Here is a 7,676-nt window from a genome sequence, read left to right on the forward strand (position 1 = left end):
GGGGGTATAGCTCAGGGGTAGAGCATTTGACTGCAGATCAAGAGGTCCCTGGTTCAAATCCAGGTGCCCCCTTCCTTATGTTTTAAATTACTGAAGCAGGTCCTGGCATCCTGCCTCTTCTCCCCACATATAATCACTAAAATTAATGCTCTTTGCCTTGGGATAGAAATTTAGGCTCTGCACCAGGACCAGTTCCAAGAATCTTTCCCTGAGTATCATCTAGACAATAGCTACAGGGATCACATTTCACTTAAGAGGTTGGCTCAGTACACTCCTACCTTCCGTGGAGAGACTCTTGCCTTCCTTGGCCTGCGGGGAGCCTTCACTTCCTTTCTCTTAATGTCTCATTTTCTCAACCTTCTCATAATCTCCAGAGAGAAGGCTATTGCTTTGTTCCTACTGCTACCACTTGTGAGGTATGGATATGCATCTTCCTAGTTCCCAGAAGTGGCCATTGGAGTCAGAATGCATATCAAAAGCAGAGCCTCTGTCCTCTCCCTGGGAATCTCTCAGAGGGGCTGCCTCCACCACAGGCTTAGACCACTTGATTCTCCCTTTTCTCTCCTACTGCTCTTTGTTTTTGTTTTTTTTTTAATTTTTATTTATTTATGATAGTCACACACAGAGAGAGAGAGGCAGAGACACAGGCAGAGGGAGAAGCAGGCTCCGTGCACCGGGAGCCCGACGGATTCGATCCCAGGTCTCCAGGATCGCGCCCTGGGCCAAAGGCAGGCGCCAAACCGCTGCGCCACCCAGGGATCCCTGCTCTTTGTTTTTTAACCTGCATCAGTATCTCCTTGGTGAGAATGCCTAGAAGTAGACCCTAATTTATATAAAATTTTTTTTTAATTTAGTCAAAATATTTAAAACATAAAACGGGTATAGAGAATCCTGCAGAGGAATCTCCACGTTCCTTAATGAAGAAGATAATTTGAACTAATCTTTCCTAGGTGGACAAATAAAAAAGCTGGGAAAATATTACAACATCTCATTGAAAACCTAAAAGAGGGAAAAAAAAAAAAAAAAAAAAAGAAAACCTAAAAGAGGGACATGTGAGTGGCTCAGTGGTTGAGCATTTGCCTTTGTCTTGTGGTGTGATCCCGGGGTCCTGGGATGGAGTCCTGCATCGGGTTCCCCACAGGGAGTCTGCTTCTCCCTCTGACTGTGTCTCTGCCTCTCTCCCTCTGTGTCTCTCATAAATAAATAAATAAATAAATAAATAAATAAATGATAGATAGATAGATAGATAGATAGATAGATAGATAGATGATAGATAGCTCTCAAAAAGCAAACTAGTTAGATAGGAAATAAGGTGGAAATTTAAAACACATGGGAAACAGAAAGATAAAAGCTCCCATGAGAGGCTGCTGTGGCCCTGACCATGATATTCAGTCCAGAAGAGGCAGTGGAGAGGCTAAGTGACTTTCTGGAAGTCTCTCAGGACCAGGTGGATAGAAATCAGAATTCTGGGCTCACCTAGAGTAGGGACATGGGTAAAACCATCTCTGGCTTTTGGCTAGGACCCTGAGGAGAAAGGGTGAACTGAATGAAAACAGTCTCTGCAAGAATTTGTGGCTGGTCTCTGTGATATTTGGATGGCCCAGAGAACTCAAGCCTTTATATTATATCAAGGTGTCCTGACTGCTAGAGTCCCTCAGATATTGGAAAAAGCAAATAAAGGATATTATTATCTCGACTGGCCTTCAAATTACTCCTAAAAAATACATTTTTAAATACAATGTTCAATATGTAGTCAAAATAACTATGCACACAAGGAGGCAAAAACCATCAATGAAAATCAATAGAAACAACAGACCATAGAACTAAACACAGGGACCTTTTGTACTAGAGCTGCCAGAAACACACTGTAAGAAAACAGTGCTTGCTATTTTCAAGAAAATAAGAGAAAAACTTGAAAATTTCAATAGGAAGCTGGAAAGCATAAGCAGTAACTAAGAAGATGTGAAAAGAGAACATAGGAATCTATGTTATCTAAAAAATGATAGCTAAAATTTAAAACTCAGAGAGTATTTCCATGTTACAGTCAGTGAATGGTTTCAGCCAAAGAGAAAATAGGTGAATTAGAACGTTGGGATGAGGGGTGCCTGGGTATTTAATAATACCCTCCAGTTTCACCCATGTTGTTACCAATGGCAGAATTTCCTTCTTTCTAATGGCTGAATAATATTCCACTCTGTGTGTGTGTGTGTGTGTGTGTGTGTGTGTGTGTGCCACTTTCTTTATTCATCCATTGATGGACACTAAATCAGCATTTTTTGGTATATTTTGTATTTTTTTAGTAGAGTCGATTTGCCAACACATAGTATAACACCCAGTGCTCATCCCGCCAAGTGCCCCACTCAGTGCCTGTCACTCAGTCACCCCATCCCCCCACCCACCTTCCCTTCCAGAGTTAGGAATCTCATGTGCTGTCACCCTCTCTGGTATTTCCCACTCATTTTCTCTCCTTTCCCCTTTATTCCCTTTCACTATTTTTTATATTCCCCAAATGAATGAGACCATGTAATGTTTGTCCTTCTCTGATTGACTTATTTCACTCAGCATAATACCCTCCAGTTCCATCACGTCGAAGCAAATGGTGGGTGTTTGTTGTTTCTAAGGGCTGAGTAATATTCCATTGTATACATAAACCACATCTTCTTTATCCATTCATCTTTTGATGGACACCGAGGCTCCTTCCACAGTTTGGCTGTTGTAGACATTGCTGCTATAAACATTGGGGTGCAGGTGTCCCAGCGTTTCACTGCATCTGTATCTTTGGGATAAATCCCCAGCAGTGCAATTGCTGGGTCATAGGGAAGTTCTATTTTTAACTCTTTGAGGAACCCCAACAGAGTTTTCCAGAGTGGCTGCACCAGTTCACATTCCCACTAACAGTGCAAGAGGGTTCCCCTTTCTCCACATCCTCTCCAACATTTGTTGTTTCCTGTCTTGTTAATGTTCCCCATTCTCACTGGTGTGAGGTGGTACCTCATTGTGGTTTTGATTTGTATTTTCCTGATGGCAAGTGATGCAGAGCATTTTCTTTTTTTTTTTTTTTTTTTCAGAGCATTTTCTCATGTGCTTCTTGGCCATGTCTATGTCTTCCTCTGTGAGATTTCTGTTCATGTCTTTCGCCCATTTCATGATTGGATTGTTGGTTTCTTTGCTGTTGAGTTGAATAAGTTGTTTATAGATCTTGGATACTAGCCCTTTATCTGATATGTCATTTACAAACATCTTCTCCCAATCTCTAGGCTGTCCTTTAGTTATGTTGATGGTTTCTTTTGCTGTGCAGAAGCTTTTTATCTTGATTAAGTCACAATAGTTCATTTTTGCTTTTGTTTCTCTTGCCTTCATTTTTTAAAAAGATTTATTTATTTATGATAGACATGAGAGAGAGAGAGAGAGAGAGAGAGAGAGAGAGAGAGGCAGAGGGAGAAGCAGGCTCCATGCTGGGAGCCTGACATGGGACTTGATCCCAGGACTCCAGGATCACACCCTGGGCCAAAGGCAGGCACTAAACCACTGAGCCATCCAGGGATCCCTTCTCAACACCATTTATTCAAGAGACTGTCCTTTTTCCAGTGGATAGTCTTTCCTGCTTTGTCGAATATTAGTTGACCATAGAGTTGAGGGCCCATTTCTGGATTCTCTATTCTGTTCCATTGATCTATGTGTAAATCAGCATTTAGAGAAATACTTAGAGCTTTGAACAATATGCTGAAAAAGAAGAATAGAAATAAACTAAGAATCCATCTCAAGAAGTTAGAAAAACTGGATAAAAGAATACTATGAGAGACGAAAAAAGAGCAGAAATTAATGAAATAGAAAACAAAACAAAACAAACAAACAAAAAAAGAAATAGAAAACAAATGCTATAGAGAGGATTAACAAAGCCAAAAGTTGGTTTTTGAAAAGAAATTATTGACTAACATCTGGTGAAACTGATAAGAAAAATAAGAAAGGAGAAACAAATAAACCTATATCAGAAATCAAAAAGAAAAACTATAGATTCTTTAGACTTTAAAATAACGATTATTTAACATTATGAAAATTAATATACAAAAAATTTAAAATCAAACAAACAAAGAACTAACTGTGTGGCAGGCATGATTTTACATACTTTAAAAATATTAATGTATTTAATTTGTGTAGCGTCTTTACAAACTAGGCACTATCCTTGTTCTCATTTCTATCATCATGCCCATTTTATATATGGCAAAACTGAAGCTGAGGGAGTTAATCAATTTCGCTGAGGCCACTCAATTAGAACCCATAATTTGAACTCCTGCGTTATGTCTTAAGAGTTCAAGGACTTTGTCACCATGCTATCCTGAAATTGAGCAAGAACTTAAAAATACTATAACTTAACAAAACTGACAAAAGAAAAATAGAGAAGCTGAATAGTCCTCTAAGTTTTAAATAGTTATTTTATTTAAACTGTTATTTGAAAATTTTCACAAAAAAAATTGAGACAGGATGGTTTTACTGGTGAGTTTTGTCTCATACTTTAAATAAGCAATAGGTATTTTTACATAAAAATCTAATAGAAAGGATATGTATCTTCTACAACTCCTTTTGTGAGACTAGCACCATCTTGATACCAAAACCCAACAAAGACAGTATAAAGAATGCAAAGGCCAATCTCACTCATAAACATAGGTAGAAAAAATTTTTTTGAAGATTTTGTTTATTTATTCATGAGAGACACAGTGAGAGAGGCAGAGAGATAGGCAGAGGGAGAAGCAGGCTCCCTGTGGGGAGTCTGATGCGGGACTCAATCCTGGGACCCAAGGATCACGCCCTGAGCCAAAGGCAGATGTTTAACCACTGAGCCACCTAGGCGTCCCCATAGGTAGAAAAAATTAAATAAATTATTATCTAACTGAATTCACTAATATATATAAAGGATAGGACATCACCAAGTTGGATTTGTAAATGGAATGCAAAGTATGTTTAATTTTACAAAAAGCAATGAGTGTAATTTACCATGTAACTAGACTAAAAGAGGAAAACCATATGATTCTCAATAGAAGCAAAAAGGGGGTTTGATAAAATTTCACATCCATCCATGATAAAAAATATTTTTGCAAACTAGAAATTGAAGAAAATTTCATTAATTTAATAAAAACCACTTACAAAAAGCATAGTTCATGATATGTACTTACTGATGAAATGCTGACAGCTTTTCATTTGAAATCAGAATGAGTCAAGGTATCTACTATCAACACCCTCATTCAACATTACGATGGAGGTCTAGTCAGCACAGTAAGGTAAGAAAAAGATAAAATCTATACGATTTGGAACAAGGGAAATAAAATTTGCCGACTACTTAGTGTGAGCATACACATAGGAAATCCAAAGAATCAACAAAGAAATTATTAGAATTAATGGGTGTTTAGCGAGATGGCAAGCATATACCCTCCATTCTCTTATCCCCTTTTGCATGACAAAATCATAACTTTTGAAGTGATACAGTAGAAATTTCTACTTTCAAATCTTAAAATTCTAATGTTAATCGATATTTTTATCCTCCTCACAAATTACATAGACACCTCAACTCTTACCATTCTGTTCCTTATATGTTGTTGTTAGTATTTTAGTTTTATCTTTAAAAAAACTTTATAAATTAGATACGAATATTGTCAATGATTTTTAGATTTATTTACATATCCTATATTTTCTTTGTTCAATGCTCCTTTTTGTGTCTCAGATCTCCCATTCTGGGATCATTTTTCTTTCCTCTAAAGTATATTTTTAGGGTAGCCCCGGGTGGCTCAGCGGTTGAGCGCGGCCTTCAGCCCAGGGTGTGATCCTGGAGACCCAGGATGGAGTCCCACGTTGGGCTCCCTGCATGGAGGGAGCCTCCATGTGTCTCTCTGCCTGTGTCTCTGCCTCTCTCTCTCTCTCTCTCTCTCTCTCTCATGAATAAATAAATAAAATCTTTAAAAAAAATAAAGTATATTTTTAAAAATTGCTTTAGTGAGTGTCTGTTAGCAGAAAACTCTCTCAACTTTTGTCTGTTCTTGAAGAAGAGTTTGGCTGGGAATAGAATTCAAAGCTGTCTGTGATTTCCTCTCAACATACGGAATATTATATTGTACTGCTTTCTGGCTTCCTTTGCAACTGTTGATAAGTCATATGGCAGCTGAAATATCATCCTTTTATAGATGATCTCAGATTTCCTTCTGGCTACCTTCAAGGGACAGAGTCCTCACCCTCAACCTGGAGACTAAGTACACACTGGTGAGTGCAGGGACCAGGGGAGGGGAGTGTGGGGAGATCAGAGGAGGGGAAAAACACAACACCTGAGCAGAGCTGCCTGCTGCAGTTTACAAGAAAACTCAGAAACCAGATTCAGCAAAGAGGAGAGGACATTGGAACTTCCTTATCATCTCTAGTGGCTAAAATGCTAGGAGGCATCCAGATTTGAACTAAGGACCTCTTGAGCTGCAGTCAAATACTCTACCCCTGAGCTATAACCCCTGCTATACCAGTGAAATCCAATTAGTACCCTTTCCCTGAGCAGCCACACCCAGAGCTTCTACCCTAGATGCCCCTTCAGCACAGTTGGCTGAGTCGCCAGACCTGCTTTACAGCTACCTCATCTCCCTGCCTCAGAAGAAGCAGCAACAGGTTGCTTTCTCACCACTGCTCTGCAAGGTCTCCATCTTCAGTTCCCAGGTAAGGGCAGCAGCTTGGGATGCATTCCCTGAAGGCTGGAAGGCTCTATTGTAACCTCTGTATTGTGGTTTTTGTGCTCAGCACCTGAAAACACAGACTCACAAGGCCCAGTGGCTGGCCCAGGATGCACCCCTTAAAAGGCAGAAGATGCACAGACTGGGGATGGGTCAGAGCTCTGTACGCATTGCTGCACCCTCGGATGCAAGCAGAGCCCGCTCTCATTGCCTCAGATCTCCATGACTTCAACCCTTAGCCCACTGGGTGAGATGAGCCACCCGAAGAAATGATTGTCCTTAGGCTCCAAGTCCCCCTTTCTGTGCTCCACTCTGTGATGCTGGCTCTGGGACTCTGTACCCCACGTTTGTCCTTTGCCAAGTGGCTTCCTAGTTGGTTCCCAGTAGGGCTCTCAGAAGGAGACTGGAAGGTCGGAGCGGGACAAAGCACCTGCTCTGCCTGCTCTGGTTTCTGCCACTGTCACCTAGCAGCAACAGCTCGTCCCAGGAGCAATAGCGATTGCCGCCTGTGGTTTGGTGCTCACAGGACCAGCCTTGTCACAACTCTTTGGGGACACCAGTGCCTCCCTAGAGATCTGAGGCTGGGATCCACAGAGGAACTCCCCAAACCTGCAAGAGTTCCCAAGTTCGTCCTCCTCCTGTGTTCTCCCAACTTTTCACAGGTACTACCCCCGTGAGACTTGGTCCCTCCTTTTTGTCTTTATGAAGGGTTGAATCGCCAAAAAGATCTGCTGAAATCTCCCTCAGTAGCACTTGGATTGGGTCACTGGAGAGACAGCGAGGTGGGATGAGGTCACGGCGGCGTTGGGCAGGACACAGTGTGATGGGGTCCTGGTAGGAGGAGAGGAGACACACTCGGGGAGAGACAGCCTTGTGAAGACAGAGGCAGAGGCTGCACGGGTGCCTCATCTACAAGGGAAGTCAAGGGTTGTCACCGGACACCAGAAGCTAGAGGCACAGGGAGGACCCTCCTCT

General features: G+C 41.2%; 1 non-coding gene across 1 annotated transcript; it reads left to right on the forward strand.

The window, feature by feature from the left end:
- On the forward strand, positions 1-72 carry TRNAC-GCA (transfer RNA cysteine (anticodon GCA)). Its single transcript has one exon. It is a non-coding gene; the product is annotated as a tRNA-Cys (tRNA).
- The last annotated feature ends 7,604 nt before the right edge of the window (positions 73-7,676 follow it).

This window comes from Vulpes vulpes, chromosome 7, assembly GCF_048418805.1.
Source record: "Vulpes vulpes isolate BD-2025 chromosome 7, VulVul3, whole genome shotgun sequence".
In the NCBI taxonomy this organism is placed as follows: domain Eukaryota; kingdom Metazoa; phylum Chordata; class Mammalia; order Carnivora; family Canidae; genus Vulpes; species Vulpes vulpes.